Source organism: Salmo salar, chromosome 18 (genome assembly GCF_965601325.2).
Source record: "Salmo salar chromosome 18, fSalSal1, whole genome shotgun sequence".
In the NCBI taxonomy this organism is placed as follows: Eukaryota; Metazoa; Chordata; class Actinopteri; order Salmoniformes; family Salmonidae; genus Salmo; species Salmo salar.
In genome coordinates this window covers 31422989-31445000 of record NC_138308.1, presented here as the reverse complement: position 1 = coordinate 31445000, position 22012 = coordinate 31422989, and the positions used below count along the sequence as shown (strand labels likewise).

Here is a 22012-nt window from a genome sequence, read left to right as displayed (position 1 = left end):
AGCTACACACCTCCTGGTAATGAGACTCAATGCTTCAGCTCCTAATCAATGTGCTTACATTATTGAACTAGCAGCACTTATCTGGAAAAATACTCACCCAGAGACATGAGAGCAGTAGTGTGAATACAGTTCAGGTCCTCCTTTCTCCTAAATGTTATCCTCCTCCTCTATGCTAGCCGGCTCAATCACCAGCATCACTGACATTTCAGGCTCTTCAGTAATACGATTGTCAACCTCATTAGAATATATGCTAATGAGTGTTAGGGATGAGAAGTCTGAGACAGGGCTTTGAACACAGAGTGGACAGACAGACAGACAGACAGACAGACAGACAGACAGACAGACAGACAGACAGACAGACAGACAGACAGACAGACAGACAGACAGACAGACAGACAGACAGACAGACAGACAGACAGACAGACAGACAGACAGACAGACAGACAGACAGACAGACAGACAGACAGACAGACAGACAGACAGACAGACAGACAGACAGACAGACAGACAGACAGACAGACAGACAGACAGACAGACAGACAGACAGACAGACAGACAGACAGACAGACAGACAGAGACAGAAAAATTACAACAGCTGTAAATGACATGGCATCACCCTGGTTCTGATTGCTGTCAACACACACACACACACACACACACACACACACACACACACACACACACACACACACACACACACACCTGCTGCTTGAGTCTTTGATTATTCATACACATTGTGTCTTGCTGAAACTTTGAACATGTCTAATAACACATGAGGACCTTCCTGAATATCCATCCTGTTTAAACAGTTAATACCCATCCTGTTTATACACAGTTAATACCCATCCTGTTTATACACAGTTAATATCCATCCTGTTTATACACAGTTAATATCCATCCTGTTTATACACAGTTAATATCCATCCTGTTTATACACAGTTAATATCCATCCTGTTTATACACAGTTAATATCCATCCTGTTTATACACAGTATATATCCATCCTGTTTATACACAGTATATATCCATCCTGTTTACACACAGTTAATATCCATCCTGTTTACACACAGTTAATATCCATCCTGTTTACACACAGTTAATATCCATCCTGTTTATACACAGTTAATATCCATCCTGTTTATACACAGTTAATATCCATCCTGTTTATACACAGTTAATATCCATCCTGTTTATACACAGTTAATATCCATCCTGTTTATACACAGTTAATATCCATCCTGTTTATACACAGTTAATATCCATCCTGTTTATACACAGTTAATATCCATCCTGTTTAAACACAGTTAATATCCATCCTGTTTATACACAGTTAATATTCATCCTGTTTTAACACAGTTAATATCCATCCTGTTTAATACAGACTAGGAAGAGTGGATTAATGCCTTACAACTGGGTATAAGATGACATCTCATTTCACTACATTGTACTCACATTTTCTATGAGACACAGACACATGATACTATATAATCACATACTTTCTGTTCTGTAGGCATACTGTAGGTTCATGTAACCATATGGGCTGTGGTCCTAGACTAGACAATATTACATGGTTGGGAAATTCAGAAAGTAATCCAAATTTCAATTCCAATTCATTGAAAAGCATTGAAGAAAATTGGAATTGGAATTTCAAGGCACTTCCTGAATTGACTGGAATTGAAATAGAATTGACTCCAACCCTGCAATAGAGCCATGTCTCGCTCCCTCTCTCTGTCTGGAATGATGTGCATAGCCTTGGGCATGGTCCTGTCTATATTTCTTTGGTCCACAGCTTTACCTGGCTGCTCACTGCTCAGAGATTCACACATGCACACAATCACACACACACACACACACACACACACACACACACACACACACACACACACACACACACACACACACACACACACACACACACACACACACACACACACACACACACACACACACACACACACACACACAGGTTCAACACTGCATGTCATGATAGATAGGAATCTGAAAAACAGAGAGAGGATAGTCTCCACATAAACGCATGGATGACCAGAGGAGATTTAGAAAGTCACTGGACTGAATTGGGGAATTGTACCCTGTGACAGGGAGCTGTTGGACTGACACTCTCTCCCCTGGAGAATCTCCCATCACATACAACGCATTCAGAAAGTATTCCGATTCCTAGATATTTTTACGTCACAGCCTTGTTCTAAAATGTATTAAGAGAGAGGAGAGAGGATGGAGAGAATAAATGACAGGGAGAGGTGAGGAGACTGATTACATATTTTGCTAGAAGAGCAGAATGAAATAAAAACACCTGGAAAACAACAGGAAGAGGAGAAAAGTGCAAACACATCAGAAAGTCAAAATGAGAAGGGGAAGTTGATTGAGAGGCCATGCACAGACACACACACACACACACACACACACACGTAAACACACACACACTGTTGTGCTATCACTGACACAGACACACACACACACTTTCTCAAACAATGCTGCTTGCATCAGTCCATCTCTGAGAGATGCGGGCAATAGTTCATGGCATGGTTTCACAGTTTCATGTGTATGATGATTAAGGCAGCCTGAGCTGCTGAGAGGAAATTACTCTGATACCGCTTCATCCAACAGGATCATTGATTTCCCATTGACATAAACCACAGCAATGCTTCATCCTATAAACCCAAACCCATTTGCAGAAGAACCAAGGAAATCAAGACCGTAGATGTATAAGTGTATACTAACCACACACGCAGTACGCACTTCCAAGGATTCAGTGTGATATGACTAATACATTTTTCTGTTCATTATGAACCGTCAATCTGCTTGGTTCTATTCATTATTAAAAACTATGATAACCATATTGTTATCATTAGAAAGTATGAGCTATATGGAAAATTCAGCATGTACACACACAGGACTTACAGTACACAGTAAAGAGAAGTGTCAGTTGTCATATCACTTCCTTTGTGAAATCACATGACCGAGAGAGCCACAGGTCTCAGTACACTTACTGGAAGATGTGTCAACCAAAACAAGCCATCAACAACAGTAAACTACCCAGTTATTAGTAATCTTTATAAACCATTAACAGTAAACTGTTATCAGTAATCTTTAACAAAGTTATGACTCATCAAAACAATGAAAAACCCAGCAGTGTTTTCCCTAGAGTTTATTTTCTCAGGCAGAATGCCAAGACTAGTCCGGATAGACCGACATCCAGGTCTGGGGCCTTCACAGAAGTTTCCATTGAAATTAACTGATTCCAAATTATAGACTCAAGTAAAAAACCTAATAGTGTTTAATGCATATTTCCCACAAGTGGGAAGTGAAGTAGAAAAAACAAATATTCACCAGAGTTTTCCATGGCAATGAAACTAAAGGATGTGACAATGAATATATAGTGGGCAACAGGGGAGGCCCGCCGGAACGATAGCTCATTATAGTGAAAACACTGACAAGTCCACACAAAAGCCAGTTGAAGACTGTCAACTAACTGCACTACAGTCTAGTCCCAACTCCTCGTGCCACTGTGATGTGTACGTTTATTACTCTCATCCAGGGACGCAACTGTCACTGGGGACAGGGGGGACATGTCCCCTCCACATTCTGAAGTTGCATTTTTGTCCCGTCCAGTTTAATCATTGCAATGTGATACAAAACAAGGCAACGGTGTGCTTTAGGACCATGCGGACGCCTCAGAGCGGTCGGGTAGGCTGTTTATCTGACTGGATAAAAATATATATTATGTCCCCCCCACTTCTAAGTTGCGCCCCTGCTCTCATCTTATCCTGGCAGGACCCAGAAGATGATGTAACTGGGCTGGGCTGTATAGCGGTAACAGTTATGGTACACTAGACTACATGCCAATGACTGGGGGCATTCACAGTTCAGCATGAAGACTGTATATTAACTCTCCAACAACCCTTGACTTACTTTACATTCCTTTCTGCTCCTAGTGGAGGGAAGGGCCCCCACAAAAACATTCAAATCAGAATCACCTTTATTTGCAAACATATTTACATATACCTGGAATTTGATTTGGTAAAATGGTGCTGCCACGTATACAAAATCAACATACAGAATATAAAGGTGATAAACATAATATACTGACAGAATATTTTACGACTAATTTACAAATCCACTTACACCATAAACAGAAAAAAATGAATAATTATACATATTACGGATGTATAAACAAATTTACAATGGATGATGTGCGACCTGTATGCTCTAGTCGGCTGGCCCTCTCTACATATTCGTCGCCAGACCCACTGGCTCCAGGTCATCTATAAGTCTATGCTAGGTAAAGCTCCGCCTTATCTCAGCTCACTGGTCACGATAACAACACCCATCTGTAGCACGCGCTCCAGCAGGTATATCTCGCTGGTCATCCCCAAAGCCAACACCTGCTTTGGCCACCTTTCCTTCCAGTTCTCTGCTGCCAGTGACTGGAACGAATTGCAAAAAAAATCGCTTAAGCTGGAGACTTACATTTCCCTCACTAACTTTAAACATCAGCTATCTGAGCAGCTAACCGATCGCTGCAGCTGTACATAGTCCATCTGTAAATAGCCCACCCAATCTACCTACCTCATACCCATATTGTTTTTATTTACTTTGCTGCTCTTTTGCACACCAGTATCACTACTTACACACCATCATCTGCTCATCTATCACTCCAGTGTTAATCTGCTAAATTGTAATTACTTTGCTACTATGGCCTATTTATTGCCATACCTCCTCATGCCATTTGCACACACTGTATATAGACTTAATTTTTTTCTATTGTGTTATTGACTGCACGCTTGTTTATTCCATGTGTAACTCTGTGTTGTTGTTTCTGTCGTTCTGCTTTGCTTTATCTTGGCCAAGTCGCAGTTGTAAATGAGAACTTGTTCTCAACTAGCCTACCTGGTTAAATAAAGGTTAAATAAAAAAATAAAAATAAAAAATAAAAAATATGAAGCAGAACTACACTGCTCAAAAAAATAAAGGGAACACTTAAACAACACAATGTAACTCCAAGTCAATCACACTTCTGTGAAATCAAACTGTCCACTTAGGAAGCAACACTGATTGACAATAAATTCCACATGCTGTTGTGCAAATGGAATAGACAACAGGTGGAAATTATAGGCAATAAGCAAAACACCCCCAATAAAGGAGTGGTTCTGCAGGTGGAGACCACAGACCACTTCTCAGTTCCTATGCTTCCTGGCTGATGTTTTGGTCACTTTTGAATGCTGGCGGTGCTTTCACTCTAGCGATAGCATGAGACAGAGTCTACAACCCACACAAGTGGCTCAGGTAGTGCAGCTCATCCAGGATGGCACATCAATGCGAGCTGTGGCAAGAAGGTTTGCTGTGTCTGTCAGCGTAGTGTCCAGAGCATGGAGGCGCTACCAGGAGACAGGCCAGTAGATCAGGAGACGTGGAGGAGGACGTAGGAGGGCAACAATCCAGCAGCAGGACCGCTACCTCCGCCTTTGTGTAAGGAGGAGCAGGAGGAGCACTGCCAGAGCCCTGCAAAATGACCTCCAGCAGGCCACAAATGTGCATGTGTCTGCTCAAACGGTCAGAAACAGACTCCATGAGGGTGGTATGAGGGCCCGACGTCCACAGGTGGGGGTTGTGCTTACAGCCCAACACCGTGCAGGACGTTTGGCATTTTCCAGAGAACACCAAGATTGGCAAATTCGCCACTGGCACCCTGTGCTCTTCACAGATGAAAGCAGGTTCACACTGAGCACGTGACAGACGTGACAGAGTCTGGAGACGCCGTGGAGAACGTTCTGCTGCCTGCAACATCCTCCAGCATGACCGGTTTGGCGGTGGGTCAGTCATGGTGTGGGGTGGCATTTCTTTGGGGGGCCGCACAACCCTCCATGTGCTCGCCAGAGGTAGCCTGACTGCCATTAGGTACCGAGATGAGATCCTCAGACCCCTTGTGAGACCATATGCTGGTGCATTTGGCCCTGGGTTCCTCCTAATGCAAGACAATGCTAGACCTCATGTGGCTGGAGTGTGTCAGCAGTTCCTGCAAGAGGAAGGCACTGATGCTATGGACTGGCCCGCCCGTTCTCCAGACCTGAATCCAATTGAGCACATCTGGGACATCATGTCTCGCTCCATCCACCAACGCCACGTTGCACCACAGACTGTCCAGGAGTTGGCGGATGCTTTAGTCCAGGTCTGGGAGGAGATCCCTCAGGAGACCATCCGCCACCTCATCAGGAGCATGCCCAGGCGTTGTAGGGAGGTCATACAGGCACGTGGAGGCCACACACACTACTGAGCCTCATTTTGACTTGTTTTAAGGACATTACATCAAAGTTAGATCAGCCTGTAGTGTGGTTTTCCACTTTCATTTTGAGTGTGACTCCAAATCCAGACCTCCATGGGTTGATAAATTGGATTTCCATTGATTATTTTTGTGTGATTTTGTTGTCAGCACATTCAACTATGTAAAGAAAAAAGTATTTAATAAGATTATTTCATTCATTCAGATCTAGGATGTGTTATTTTAGTGTTCCCTTTATTTTTTTGAGCAGTGTATATACACATTGCCTTCGGAAAGTATTCAGACCCCTTGACTTTTTCAACATTTTGTTATATTACAGCCTTATTCTAAAATGGATTAAATAAATAAAAATCCTTAGCAATCTACACACAATACCCCATCAAGACGAAGCAAAAACACATTTTTAGAAATGTTTGCAAATGTAATGAATAATAAAAAACAGTATTCACAACCATCGAGTTCTTGGTCACCTCCCTGACCAAGGCCCTTCACCACCGATTGCTCAGTTTGGATGGGCGGACAGCTTTAGGAAGAGTCTTAATGGTTCTAAAATTCTTCCATTTAAGAATGATGGAGGCCACTGTGTTCTTGAGGACCTTCACTGCTGCAGAAAATTGTTGGTACCCTTCCCCAGATCTGTGCCTTGACAGAATCCTGTCTCTGAGCTCTACGGACAATTCCTTTGACCTCATATCTTGGTTTTTGCGCTGACATGCACTGACAAGTGTGGGACCTTATATACAGTGGGGGGTGGAAAGTATTTGATCCCCTGCTGATTTTGTACATTTGTCCACTTACAAAGAAATGGTCAGTCTATAATTTTAATAGTAGGTATATTTTAACAGTGAGAGACAGAATAACAACAAAAAAATCCAGAAAAACGCATGTCAAAAATGTTATAAAATGATTTACATTTTAATGAGGGAAATAAGTATTTGACCCCTCTGCAAAACATGACTTAGTACTTGGTGGCAAAACCCTTGTTGGCAATCACAGAGGTCAGACGTTTCTTGTAGTTGGCCACCAGGTTTGCACACATCTCAGGAGGGATTTTGTCCCACTCCTCTTTGCAGATCTTCTCCAAGTCATTTAGGTGTCGAGGCTGACGTTTGGCAACTCGAACCTTCAGCTCCCTCCACAGATTTTCTATGGGATTAAGGTCTGGAGACTGGCTAGGCCACTCCAGGACCTTAATGTGCTTCTTCTTGAGCCACTCCTTTGTTGCCTTGGCCGTGTGTTTTGGGTCATTGTCATGCTAGAATACCCATCCACGACCCATTTTCAATGCCCTGGCTGAGGGAAGGAGGTTCTCACCCAAGATTTGACGGTACATGGCCCCGTCCATCGTCCCTTTGATGCGGTGAAGTTGTCCTGTCCCCTTAGCAGAAAAACACCCCCAAAGCATAATGTTTCCACCTCCATGTTTGACGGTGGGGATGGTGTTCTTGGGGTCATAGGCAGCATTCCTCCTCCTCCAAACACGGCGAGTTGAGTTGATGCCAAAGAGCTCCATTTGGTCTCATCTGACCACAACACTTTCACCAGTTGTCCTCTGAATCATTCAGATGTTCATTGGCAAACTTCAGACGGGCATGTATATGTATTCTTGAGCAGGGGGACCTTGCGGGCACTGCAGGATTTCAGTCCTTCACGGCGTAGTGTGTTACCAATTGTTTTCTTGGTGACTATGGTCCCAGCTGACTTGAGATCATTGACAAGATCCTCCCGTGTATTTCTGGGTTGATTCCTCACCGTTCTCATGATCATTGCAACTCCACGAGGTGAGATCTTGCGTGGAGCCCCAGGCCGAGGGAGATTGACAGTTCTTTTGTGTTTCTTCCATTTGCGATTAATCGCACCAACTGTTGTCACCTTCTTACCAAGCTGCTTGGCGATGGTCTTGTAGCCCATTCCAGCCTTGTGTAGGTCTACAATCTTGTCCCTGACATCCTTGGAGAGCTCTTTGGTCTTGGCCATGGTGGAGAGTTTGGAATCTGATTGATTGATTGCTTCTGTGGACAGGTGTCTGTTTTTACAGGTAACAAGCTGCGGTTAGGAGCACTCCCTTTAAGAGTGTGCTCCTAATCTCAGCTCGTTACCTGTATAAAAGACACCTGGGAGCCAGAAATCTTTCTGATTGAGAGGGGGGTCAAATACTTATTTCCCTCATTAAAATGCAAATCAATTTATAACATTTCTGACATGCGTTTTTCTGGATATTTTTGTTGTTATTCTGTCTCTCACTGTTCAAATAAACCTACCATTAAAATTATAGACTGATCCTTTCTTTGTCAGTGGGCAAATATACAAAATCAGCAGGGAATCAAATACTTTTCCCCCCACTGTAGACAGGTGTGTGCCTTTCCAAATCATGTCAAATTGATTGAATTTACCGCAGGTGGACTCCAATCAAGTTGTAGAAACATCTCAAGGATGATCAATGGAAAAAGGATGCACCTGAGCTCAATTTCGAGTCTCATAGCAAAGGGTCTGAATACTTATGAAAATAAGGTGTTTCTGTTTTTAGGTTTAAATAAAATTTCCAAACATTTCTAAAAACCTGATTTCGCTATGTCATTATTGGGTATTGTGTGTAGATTGCTGAGGAAATTGTTTAATTTAATCATTTTTAGAATAAGTCTGTAACGTAACAAAATGTGGAAAAAGTCAAGGGGTCTGAATACTTTCCGAAGGCACTGGATGCAGTCAGACAGTGCAGAGTGCAAAAATTAGATAAAGGGCTTAGCATGTCCCAGATAGAAATGCTATATAGTCCTCCATAAATGCGTTGAAAAATGCAAGAATTATACATTTATCTGTGGCTTAACAAAGCCCTGTAGCAATTTGTATTCCTGTTAGAGAGAGAACGAGGAAGTATCCTACTGCTTGCAAAGTTAGCTGCTCTGACTTGTAAAGAAATATGTAACTTTTTCTTTCAAGTGAAACCAGAAAGAATGTCATTCTTCTGTACCCTTTATGTTATATTTCATATTACGTCTTAGACAAGTATTTTCTTCTAGCCTTTAAGCTGTGTTTCTTTTCAAAGAAAAGTGTTGAAGACTCAGTACTGGTACAGAAGCCATAAGCTGGTAAAGCTGGCTCAGACAGAGAGACAGATGGTGAGGATTCCAGAACCTTCTTTGACATGTCAAGTCAAGAGGGTTCCTAATGAAGTCACTCCTCCCCTCTCTCTCTCTTCCTTCTCTCCCATCCCTCCCCTCATCATATCCACAACAACAGAACTGATATTAATCAGAGTGATGTGTAGCAGGGGTTGTTTGAACCACATCCTTATCTCACTGTAGTCAACAAACCTAGAAAATACATTTTTATAATATCATCATTGACACAGGTCTGTATTGAAGTACAGTAAAATACTTTATAATCACACACACGTCTTTCATTATACGTTTCCAAAGATAACAGACTCGTACCGTACACGTGTATCAGCCTGTAAACCTCATTGATGGTCAAGCACAAGCTGGCAAGCTTCTGTGTGCTGTGTAAGAGGACACACTATTCAGTTAAGACCATCTTCAGAAAACACACTAAAGCAATAAGGAATGATGATGATTGCTGTTCACACAGAACATAATCTCTGTTTACACTCACAAAGTCACGTTGTGTGCACGCGTGTTATGCTTTGCAGTCCTTTGTACTTTCATCATTATAGGAATGTTTTTCCGTAGAGGCCGGTAAGAATGGACGCCGTAGGAAGCTCTTTATCTGTAGTAGTTCCAGTCCACAGTGATTTCAAAGTTCTGAATAAAGCTTTTCCCCATGGATGTAAATTCAAAGGCACAGTACTATGCTGTTTATCAAGTCTACCAGGTCAGTTTATTGTAATCAGGCCAATCTGGATGAATTAAAGTTCAATCAAAAATACACCGCCATGACAAATAAAGTGTCCACCCATGAATTTAACTTTCAAAACACAAGTGCTGTGCTGTTAATCAAATCTTAGAAAAAAAGTGCTATCTAGAACCAAATAGATTTCTTTGGCTGTCCCCATAGGAGAACCCTTCGAAGAACCCCTTTTGGGTTCAGGTAGAACCCTTTTGGATCCAGGTAAAACCCTTTTGGGTTCCATGTAGAACCCTTTCCACAGAGGGTTTTACAGGGAACCAATAAGGGTTCTCCAATGGGGACAGCCACAGAACCCTTTTGGAACCCTTTTTTCTAAGAGTGTATACATCCACAATGAATGAAAAGGCCTCTGTATAAAGCAGAACTGCTATTTCAGGGCCACAAAACCGAAAGCCTGAAACCTTGAAGGAGCACAATGACCATAACGACATCATCATCCACAGGCAGGTAATGTACAGTACATAATCAAAAAGAGAGATAATGTATTACTACTCCCCATCCATTCTAGCTGAGCCAGCACTTCTGCCCGGGGGCTGTCAACTTTTTCCAGTTTCATTGCGTACCATTACCATTCCTCTCTCCTCTCAGCTACCATGGCGCATGGTTTGGTGAGCGTTCTGGCACAAAATGTCCACCACGCATCACCCAGGTGGGTAGTGGAATGGGATGAATTATCCCCCATATAGGCATAACGCGAAGTGTTTTCAGGCTTTGTCAAAAGCGCTATATAAATGCAGCCCACTACCGCTAATCGCCTCCTGCCTAGCTCCTATCAGTGTGATTCGGGGGGCTGTGCAAACCGCCTTTACGAAAACATCCAGGGACAAAAACTATTGTCCTACATTCCAACCACCACAGAGTTCTTTCCACTGCAGGTGCTTTAGGGATGCTAGGATAGTGGTTGGGGGTCTGACATCATCCATAGAAAGAGAGAAGCTATTAGAGAGGATCAATATTCCCTGTTAGACTGACATAGTAGAGCACAGCAGGGGTAGATTGAGTTACTGTAGAGAACAGTAGACAGGCAGACATAGTGGAGCACAGACACAGCAGGGGTAGATTGAGTTACTGTAGAGAACAGTAGACAGGCAGACATAGTGGAGCACAGACACAGCAGGGGTAGATTGAGTTACTGTAGAGAACAGTTGCTCCTGGCTGCAGTGAAATCACTGTGAACTATAACTACTACAGATAAAGAGCTTCATACATGGTCCATTCTTACAGCAGGGCAGGGGAAGATTGAGTTACTTTAGAGAACAGTAGACAGGTAGACATAGTGGAGCACAGAGCAGGGCAGGGGAAGATTGAGTAATTTAGAGGAAAATGCTGGCAACACCAAAGTTGCCAACACACACACACACACACACACACACACACACACACACACACACACACACACACACACACACACACACACACACACACACAGAGCGGTTTCCCACAGTGGTGAGTGTTTACAGGTTTTTCTATTGGCTACCTTTGCTTCCTCACAGTCATCCTGCATACTGAAAGCTACAGTATGTGAATTAATCTGTATAAAAGCACAGTGCTTACTTTTGTCAGTTTTGACTCATCTGATGAACTCTTATCACATTCTTTTGCCATTTCCAAAATTGCTGAAAAATGTAACAATAACTGCAAAGAGCCCTAACCTGGAAATAGCCCTAACCTAACCCTAACCTGAAAATTGTCCTAACCCTAACCTGAAAATTGCCCTAACCTAACCTGAAAATAGCCCAAACCTAACCTGGAAATGGCCCTAACCTAACCCTAACCTGAAAATAGCCCTAACCTAACCCTAACCTGGAAAGAGCCCTAACCTTAACCTGGAAAGAGCCCTAACCTAACCCTATCCTGAAAATAGCCCTGCCCTAACCCTATCCTGAAAATAGCCCTGCCCTAACCCTATCCTGAAAATAGCCCTGCCCTAACCCTATCCTGGAAATAGCCCTAACCCAACCTGGAAATAGCCCTAACCTGAAAATAGCCCTAACCCTAACCTGAAAATAGCCCTAACCCTAACCTGGAAAGAGCCCTAACCTAACCTGGAAATGGCCCTAACCTAACCCTAACCTGGAAAGAGCCCTAACCTAACCTGAAAATAGCCCTAACCTAACCCTAACCTGAAAAGAGCCCTAACCTAACCCTAACCTGAAAAGAGCCCTAACCTAACCCTAACCTGAAAAGAGCCCTAACCTAACCTGGAAAGAGCCCTAACCAATCCTGGAAAGAGCCCTAACCTAATCCTAACCCGGAAAGAGCCCTAACCTAATCCTAACCCGGAAAGAGCCCTAACCTAATCCTAACCCGGAAAGAGCCCTAACCAATCCTGGAAAGAGCCCTAACCAATCCTGGAAAGAGCCCTAACCAATCCTGGAAAGAGCCCTAAACTAACCTGGACAGCGCCCTAACCTAACCTGGAAAGCGCCCTAACCTAACCTGGAAAGAGCCCTAACCTAACCTGGAAAGAGCCCCAACTGGAAAGAGCCCTAACCTAACCTGGAAAGAGCCCTAACCTAACCTGGAAAGAGCCCTAACCTAACCTGGAAAGAGCCCTAACCTAACCCTAACCCGGAAAGAGCCCTAACCTAACCCATCCCGGAAAGAGCCCTAACCTAACCCTATCCCGGAAAGAGCCCTAACCTAACCCTAACCCGGAAAGAGCCCTAACCTAACCCTAACCCGGAAAGAGCCCTAACCTAACCCTAACCCGGAAAGAGCCCTAACCAATCCTGGAAAGAGCCCTAACCAATCCTGGAAAGAGCCCTAAACTAACCTGGAAAGCGCCCTAACCTAACCTGGAAAGCGCCCTAACCTAACCTGGAAAGCGCCCTAACCTAACCTGGAAAGCGCCCTAACCTAACCTGGAAAGAGCCCTAACCTAACCTGGAAAGAGCCCTAACCAATCCTGGAAAGAGCCCTAACCAATCCTGGAAAGAGCCCTAAACTAACCTGGAAAGAGCCCTAAACTAACCTGGAAAGCGCCCTAACCAATCCGGAAAGGGCCCTAACCTAACCTGGAAAGAGCCCTAACCTAACCTGCAAAGAGCCCTAACCTAACCTGGAAAGAGCCCTAACCTAACCTGGAAAGAGCAGATATGTTTCAAAGAGAATTACTTAATTTCCCAGCTAGACAGAGAGAGCGAGAGAGAGCGAGACAGACTATACATACCTTGGCCTAAACATCAGCGTCACAGGTAACTTCCACAAAGCTGTGAACAATCTGAGAGACAAGGCAAGAAGGTCCTTCTGTGCCATCAAAAGGAACATAACATTTGACATACCAATTAGGATCTGGCTAAAAATACTTTAATGCTGCCGCCTCATAGTTAATGCTGCCGCCTCAAAGTTAATGCTGCCACCAGTCTGATCATAGTGGAGAAAAAGTAACACATAGCAAATGTCTCCTCATAAAAGCAGTGACATAATAATCACAGTGAAGACACAGGTTGCATCCAAACAATTTCTCCTTAAGTGTGCACTCGTTCACTACTCCACAAAAATGTAAAGGATTTAGATTGGTGTAGGCATGGGCTAGAGGGAGTTCCCACCATATTTCTTACATAGTACCAGTCATTTCCTTTCAAATCCATGATGGGAAGTGAACAAGTGCACAATTCGGGAGATTATCGCGACACAACCGCACAGAGGGGTAAGAGGCTGTGTGTGTGTGTCTGAATCAATATTTCTCTCATTGTCCCCCTAAATGAAATCAGGGAGGGGACTGTGGATCGGTCTTCGTTCGTCCGTCACGCACGATATCTCAGACAGCACTGGCCTGATTTTGACGAAACTTGGGTGAATGATGTGTCTTGCCATAGAGATCCGGCATTTACTAAATGACATTGATTGGACTGAGGTGGGAGCTATAGTAATTTACTGAAATTTGTGAGTCACACCAGAGAGGAAGAGGCAAAGCAGCAGGTGGCGTTTTTTCGCTCACCAAGCAAGGAGTTTTTGTGGAGGTCAATGAAAGTGTCGAATTTGATTAACAAAAAATGTAATGGCTTATTTGCTACGTGTGGCTTGTTTGATTGAATAGAAGTTTCATAATGCTTAAGTTGTTTTGAGTGTACTGATGTGTAGGACACGTGACATCAAGGCATCTTTGACAAAAAACACTATATCGGAGTTGTGCCTATTGTTCACACGCGTACAGTTGAAGTGGGATGTTTACATACACCTTAGCCAAATACATTTAAACTCAGTTTTTCACAATTCCTGACATTTAATCCTAGTAAAAATTCCCTGTCTTAGGTCAGTTAGGATCACCACTTTATTTTAAGAATGTGAAATGTCAGAATAATAGTTGAGAGAATGATTTATTTCAGCTTGTATTTCTTTCGTCACATTCCCAGTGGGTCAGAAGTTTACATACACTCAATTAGTAGTTGGTAGCATTGCCTTTAAATTGTTTAACCTGGGTGAAACATTTCAGGTAGCCTTCCACAAGCTTCCCACAATAAGTTAGGTGAATTTTGGCCCATTCCTCCTGACAGAGCTGGTGTAACGGAGTCAGGTTTGTAGGCCTCCTTGCTCGCACATGCTTTTTCAGTTCTGCCGACACATTTTCTATAGGATTGAGGTCAGGGCTTTGTGATGGCCACTCAAATACCTTGACTTTGTTGTCCTTAAGCCACAACTTTGGAAGTATGCTTGGGGTCATTGTCCATTTGGAAGACCCATTTTCGACCAAGCTTTAACTTCCTGACTGATGTCTTGAGATGTTGCTTCAATATATTCACATAATTTCCCTCCTCATGATGCCATCTATTTTGTGAAGTGCACCAGTCCCTCCTGCAGCAAAGCACCCCCACAACATGATGCTGCCACCCCCATGCTTCCCGGTTGGGATGGTGTTCTTCGGCTTGCAAGCATCCCCCTTTTTCCTTCAAACATAACAATGGTCATTATGGCCAAACAGTTCTATTTTTGTTTCATCAGACCAGAAGACATTTCTCCAAAAAGTACGATCTTCATCCCCATGTGCAGTTGCAAACCCTCGTCTGGCTTTTTTTATGGTGGTTTTGGAGCAGTGGCTTCTTCCTTGCAGAGCAGCCTTTCAGGTTATGTCGATATAGGACTCGTTTTACTGTGGATATAGATACTTTTGTACCTGTTTCCTCCAGCATCTTCACAAGATCCTTTGCTGATGTTCTGGGATTGATTTGCACTTTTCGCACCAAAATACGTTCATCTGTAGGAGACAGAACACGTCTCCTTCCTGAGCGGTATGACAGCTGCGTGGTCCCGTGGTGTTTATACTTGCGTACTATTGTTTGTACAGATAAACGTGGTACCTTCAGGCATTTGGAAATTGCTCCCAAGGATGAACCAGACTTGTGGAGGTCTACAATATTTTTTCTGAGGTCTTTGCTAATTTCTTTTAATTTTCCCATGATGTCAAGCAAATAGGCACTGCGTTTGAAGGTAGGCCCTTCTTTGGACACTGTGTTAACTAACCTCCAGATGAGCTTCAATGACATACAACTCTCCTTCCGTGGCCTCCAACTGCTCTTAAATGCAAGTAAAACTAAATGCATGCTCTTCAACCGATCTCTGCCCGCCCGTTCAGCATTATTACTCTGGACGGTTCTGACTTAGAATATGTGGACAATTACAAATACCTAGGTGTCTGGTTAGACTGTAAACTCTCCTTCCAGACTCACATTAAGCAACTCCAATCCAAAATTAAATCTAGAATCAGCTTCCTATTTCGCAACAAAGCATCCTTCACTCATGCTGCCAAACATACCCTCGTAAAACTGACTATCCTACCGATCCTTGACTTCGGCGATGTCATTTACAAAATAGCCTTCAACACTCTACTCAGCAAATTGGATGCAGTCTATCAGGGTGCCATCCGTTTTGTCACCAAAGCCCCATATACTACCCACCACTGCGACCTGTATGCTCTCGTTGGCTGGCCCTCGCTTCATAGTCGTCGCCAAACCCACTGGCTCCAGGTCATCCATAAGTCTTTGCTAGGTAAAGCCCCGCCTTATCTCAGCTCACTGGTCACCATAGCAGCACCCACCCGTAGAAAGCGCTCCAGCAGGTATATCTCTCTGGTCACCCCCAAAGCCTATTCCTCATTTGGCCGCCTTTCCTTCCAGTTCTCTGCTGCCAATGACTGGAATGAATTGCAAAAAAAAAATCACTGAAGCTGGAGACTCATATCTCCCTCACTAACTTTAAGCATCAGCTGTCAGAGCAGCTCACAGATCACTGCACCTGTACATAGCCCATCTGTAAATAGCCCATCCAACTACCTCATCCCCATACTGTTATTTATTTTTTTGCTCCTTTGCACCCCAGTATCTCTACTTGCACATTCATCTTCTGCACATCTATCACTCCAGTGTTTAATTGCTAAATTGTAATTACTTCGCCACTACGGCCTATTTATTGCCTTTCCTCCCTAACCTTACATTTACATTTTAGTCATTTAGCATACGCTCTTATCCAGAGCGACTTACAGTAGTGAATGCGTACATTTCACAAATGTTTTTTTTCTTCCCCGTACTGGTCCCCCGTGGGAATCGAACCCACAACCCTGGCGTTGCAAACACCATGCTCTACCAACTGAGCCACACACTGTATATAGATTTTTTCTATTGTATTACTGACTGTATGTTTGTTTATTCCATGTGTAACTCTGTGTTGTTGTTTGTGTCGCACTGCTTTACTTTATCTTGGCCAGGTCGCAGTTGTAAATGAGAACTTTTAAAAAATAAATTTAAAAAAATACATCCACAGGTACACCTCCAATTGACTCAAATTATGTCAATTAGCCTATCAGAAGCTTCTAAAGCCATGACATTTTCTGGAATTTTCCAAGCTGTTTAAAGGCACAGTCAACTTAGTGTATGTAAACTTCTGACCCACTGGAATTGTAATACAGTGAATTATAAGTGAAATAATCTGTCTGTAAACAATTGTTGGAAAAATGACTGTGTCATGCAAAGTAGATGTCCTAACCGACTTGCCAAAACTATAGTTTGTTAACAAGAAATTTGTGGAGTGGTTGAAAAACGAGTTTTAATGACTCCAACCTAAGTGTATGTAAACTTCCGATTTCAACTGTATCTGCCCTCTCATTGGCTAGAAAGGTCCCACCTGATCTTGCCTCCTCACTAATGCCTTCTAGTCTGAGCACCAGTCTCTTTATCTAACATTCCAGTCCTTAGCACTTCTTGTCATTGCCTTTCACACTTGATATGGAGTACAGGGAGTGAATTAGCTAAAGAGACTGGTACCCAGGCAAACTGCCTTCCAATTTAGAATATATTTTTTTCATTGTTAGAGTAGCCACTTGAGTATCTGGTCAATATAATGGATAATCTGTGGTCACACGATAATATCTCAAATGGCCCGGGGGGCATCATGTGTTTACTGTTGCTTTGTTTCAATCTACATATTTTTCTAGAACAATCAAAAAGGACTGGCTAGAAAGACTAACAGGGGGAATTTGCCCTTGTGTGCACAACTAGGAAATAAGATAAGCTTCTTTATAGTGGTGATGAGACACAGACAGACAGAAAGATGGACAGCGCGCGCGAGAGAGAGTGCGTGAGAGCAAGGAGAGAGAAAAAGAGAGACTTTGAAAGTGGAAAATGAAGAGAGAGAGAGAGCACGCCCACACAGTAAAACATCTTGTTAACTCAGTTATAAAGACGCATTGACATTATCAGAGCCTCAGAAAACCCACTGGAAAGTTTTATAGTGTACAACATCCTGCCCATGACTTCTGATAAGAGTAAATTCTCTTAATTTGACACAAACTTCATCAGAGCCTTTGAAACCCCTGGAATGTTTTATAAACAATCCTCTCCTGACTACATTTTATACAGTCCTCTTCTGACTACATTTTATACAGTCCTCTCCTGAACATGAGTTCTCATAAGAGGAAATGCTCTTCTATAGACACAAACTAATGTTGAAGATGATGAGGATGAAAAGGAGATTAGGGAGAGATAGGTCAGTATTTAGTGTGTATTGTGATGCCTTATTTCTGAACAATCTAAAAATAAAAACACGTTTGGAATCACACTTGAAAAATGAAAGTTGACATCCATACTCGCTATACACTCCAGACAGAAACACAAGTACGCATTTTGAAACACAGCCATAGTTTGACATTAATGACATATGACAAGTCAAATATGATTGAGGCCAAAAGAGCTGCAAATGGATGTTGCACCTGGTAAAAGTCCATACAAAGATGACTATTAATGAGTACATTTCCTGAAAAGGCAAGGGCTTTCTAGGAAATAGTCTACTTGTCCTTGCTACTCACAATTAATTTGGTTTAAAAACCTATTTCTATTTAAATTAACACAATAGGGAATGAGTGATAACTGATAAATAAATCTTCTGCTACTCCAAACTCACTTTTAACTGCAAGGACATTGTTAAGAATCACCACCATACTGTGTCACACCTAGGGCTGTGATGGTCATGGAATTTTGGATAATGGTAATTGGCCATTTTTCCTCTTCTCTCCTCCGCTCCTGACTGCCTGTGCCATAGAAATAAAATGAATAGAACAGGTATCCTCATTCAAGTCAATGATGGAGTAATGGGTGGTGAACTGGCAGCAACTGCGAGGAGAAAGCAGGAAGTAAAAGCAGGAAGTGTACCCATCAATATGTGTTGTAATTTGTTGATTCAATTCAACTGACTACAAAAACTACAGTGCATTGCATAACCACATCAGTTAACATAATTTGAATGATCATTCTACATTAACATTTAAATGATGGCATTACAATATCAGGCAGCCATTTCAAGTGTACCTCCATGAGTTTACCAGCCAAATTGCCATACGAATGCCCGGCCATCCCATCTTCAGTCAGCTATTCATTTTAGTATGATTTATTTGAACCATTACGATATTTTAGTTTTTTTCATGACAGTCTTCATCCATAACTGTTGGTTACACAGTTATATGGTAATTGTGCCAACCCTAGTCACATTGTAAAAAAAAAAGAGGAAGATTAATAGTTAATTGGATAAAATTACTCTCCTCAAAACGCACCTCTAAGAGAACGAATTATGAATTGATTTAATAGAAAAAGTCGCTTGGCTTTCTCTCTTCTCCCCTGTCGTTTTTTCACCACGTTCATTGACAGATGTGACAGGGCTTCTCCTGATTTAGCTTCTTAATTGGGAAGTTTAAATATAATTTCTCTCTCTGTCTATTGACAGGTCTCTCTCCTCTTACGTTTGTAAGGAGGTCTGACAGCTTTAGCAAAGATAGTCAATTACCAAGATGTCTACCCGATGGAAACCTCTCTCTGATCACACAAGTGTCATGGCAGCTGCACTCATGGACAAACTGCTGCCTGAATACAAACAAATACAATACAACTGCCTGAGTTTACTTTACTCTGAGTTTCTTAAGGAAGTACTGGCTTGTTGGACCTCTTGGTTTGACTTAAAACCCCTCTGACTTTACAGACTGTTGACAATCCATCCCCTTAATATATTAGCTTTAACACAAAGACAGCAGGCTGATACTGTATGGAGAGAACACACAGCTGAACAGAACAGTAGAGCAAAGCCAGGCCAGATGGGCTGTTCTCCACCCTTTAAGACCAATGGAATAGTCTCAAATAAATAATGCTATGACCCATTATATAACCACATGCTTTCTGTAAATAGACACAGGACTACATATCCCCACTGCACATTTGGTCAAATACATATTTTTAACCAACAGAAAGCAATCAGAAACTCCACAGTGACAGTGTCCAGAGTGTTTTGAGAAAGCCAACTACAGTATCGCAGGTATTCCCATGATGACAGATAGCAGCAGTATTAGTTACAGTAAGGCCCCACCACAGGATACATTGTGTTATGCAGGTGTATGCCTGCATGCTACTCAAGATACCAGAGAGCAATAAGAAAAAGAAAGAGGATTGACACCCACCATCTCAGATTGTTCTGAAATCATTTCTGTAGCTAGAAACAGATCGGGTTAACATTCCTGAAACATTATTTTGTTGAAATGTAATTTGATCTCAGAGAAATTAAGCTAATTCATTGCACTCAAATTCACCCTTTAATTTTTTAGGATTCACATAATAGTCAATAAATATAGTACCCAACATCCGATATTGACCAAACTTCGTCCTACCATTGAGTAAGAGGAATCCAATAAAATGGTAAAAAGCCATGGACCCCCCCCACATCAACCCCACCCCAACAACCAGTATACACTGTTAGTTCTCTATGTTTGACAAGTAGTATGGAGCTGTGGCTTGTAGTATTGCTTCTTCACCATTTGCAATCTATTCCCTGTGAATCTGGTGATGTTTTCCCCGTTCAGAGATATTAGCCATTGAAGTCAATGGCTAATATGTAAGTCGCTCTGGATAAGAGCGTCTGCTAAATTACTTAAATGTAAATGTAAGTCGCTTGCATTATTTTACCATAAATTTGTGTGAAAGTACCACGTTTTGCCCACTAGATGCCGCTGTTCCTGTTACTGCCGTTACGATGTAACCTGTTGCTGGTGTGATGTAACACACACACACACACACACACACACGCACGCACGCACACACACCACACACACACACACACACACACACACACACACATACCCTGCCTGTTAAAGTACTGGACTATATTGTACACAGAACACATCAGGCTTGTTCATTAGCCTGTTGCAGTACTGTACACAAAGCACAGCACACACACATTACATTCACATTTAAGTCATTTAGTAGATGCTCTTATACAGAGCGGCAACTTACACAGGCAGGCATTCACACATGGATGCATAGCCTACACGCGAGAAAACACACCCACCTATCTAAAACACAAGGAGTCTGAGAGGAAATGTGTACAAAAATAAGGATCCAATTGAGGTTGATGAAGTCCAAAGCACTGCAGTAAATGCATTGGTCGAAAATGGAGTTTAGTGGCAGCAAATGAAGGAAAACGGATCAAACCGTCCATCATGATGAAGTGATACTGAAGTAAAGAGGAAAGAAAACTTGAGAGAGAAGATGATGAGTCCATTTGAGGACATACACAGAGAGAGAGAGAGAGAGAGAGAGAGAGAGAGAGAGAGAGAGAGAGAGAGAGAGAGAGAGAGAGAGAGAGAGAGATCTGCTCAGAATAATGATGCCAGATCATAAATGTATCTGCAACATTCACTATTTCCTCTCTCACCATTATCGCTCAAATTAAACCACAAGTTCATTCCTAAACCTGCCCATTGCGTGCTGCGGTAGCATATTCTGCATAAATACTTATCAATGCAATCCAATAGGCTCCTAGGATGTGTAGCAATCCACAAACAAATCAAATAACTCTGTGCCCATGAGTCAAGATGGGCTACTACAGCTGCACCCTATCGATCGCATCTCTCTTTCCCTGTTTATTACCTACCGGGGACCGGGCAGTCTGAATGAGGCCGGATGGTGACCGGAATGTCTATGCTGGAACCACATGACCAAGAAAAGAAACACACTCATTAGGCTTTTGTCTACTAACTACATAAGGTACACGATTCGCAATATACATAATAATTGGAGATATGCTGGGTAAAACGTCAGATCTATACAATGAAACAAACCTTGCTTTTGTAGGCTTGGCTATCGCGCAGCAGCCGCGCAGTTTAGGCTCGCGTAGTCTGAAGGTTTGATTACAGATAATGAAATATGAAAATGAAAGCTACATTCTCATCCGTCACCGACCCATTGTTTATCTAATATACTTCTCTTTTTATTAATGCGCACGATTCACGAATATGTGATGATAGACTAAAGAACAGCGCAATATTATTCATGTTCTCCTATCCGAGAATATTTCATCTGGATTATCTCACGTTATC

At 42.4% G+C, this 22012-nt stretch overlaps 1 protein-coding gene across 7 annotated transcripts in view; it reads right to left on the bottom strand.

Annotated features, from left to right (window-relative positions):
* The window catches only part of LOC123723767 (E3 ubiquitin-protein ligase MARCHF8), a 157263-nt gene that overhangs the window by 134615 nt on the left and 636 nt on the right, over positions 1–22012 (bottom strand). Inside the window, exon 2 of one of the 7 annotated variants that reach the window (XM_082964885.1) lies at positions 21568–21617. The exons of the other annotated variants lie outside the window; for them this stretch is intronic. The gene's annotated coding sequence lies outside the window, so the exon portion shown is untranslated. The remainder of the gene's footprint in view (positions 1–21567; positions 21618–22012) is intronic. 7 annotated transcript variants of the gene reach the window in all.